General features: G+C 33.0%; 1 protein-coding gene across 1 annotated transcript in view; it reads left to right on the plus strand.

Annotated features, from left to right (window-relative positions):
• The window catches only part of LOC143438573 (epidermal retinol dehydrogenase 2), a 20,123-nt gene extending 20,075 nt beyond the window's left edge, over positions 1-48 (plus strand). Inside the window, exon 7 of the mRNA XM_076924254.1 lies at positions 1-48. This exon is cut by the window's left edge and continues 264 nt beyond it. The gene's annotated coding sequence lies outside the window, so the exon portion shown is untranslated.
• The last annotated feature ends 388 nt before the right edge of the window (positions 49-436 follow it).

A 436-nucleotide genomic window follows, 5' to 3' on the forward strand; every position in this document is an offset into this window, starting at 1 on the left:
ATTTTTGTTTGTTTGTTGTTTGAAAAATAAAAATAGCTCTTTGTTGCTCCCATTTCAACAACTATAGCAGTGTAACCATATACACACAGACAACAGAAACAGACTCAGAAGTTATATATATATATATATATATATATATATATATATATATATATATTGTGCATGCACGTGTGTGTGTGTGTGTGTGTGTGTAACAAGTATAATCAAAGAAAAAGAGGCTATCTATTTGAGGGGTGATATGGGAATGGTTGGAGGGAGGGTAATTGTTATGACCTATAAAGAGGAAAAGTGGAGGAATGGTATAATCCTATTTCAATTAAAAGGATTTTTAAGATAAAAAAATTAATTAAGGAAAATAGGTGGGTTCACAGGAGCTGCCCTGAGTATGGTGGTTTCTATATAGCAGGTGGCTATGGCTGAGCTTTCATGGGTCAAA

The sequence above is a fragment of the Arvicanthis niloticus genome, chromosome 25, assembly GCF_011762505.2.
Source record: "Arvicanthis niloticus isolate mArvNil1 chromosome 25, mArvNil1.pat.X, whole genome shotgun sequence".
NCBI lineage: Eukaryota > Metazoa > Chordata > Mammalia > Rodentia > Muridae > Arvicanthis > Arvicanthis niloticus.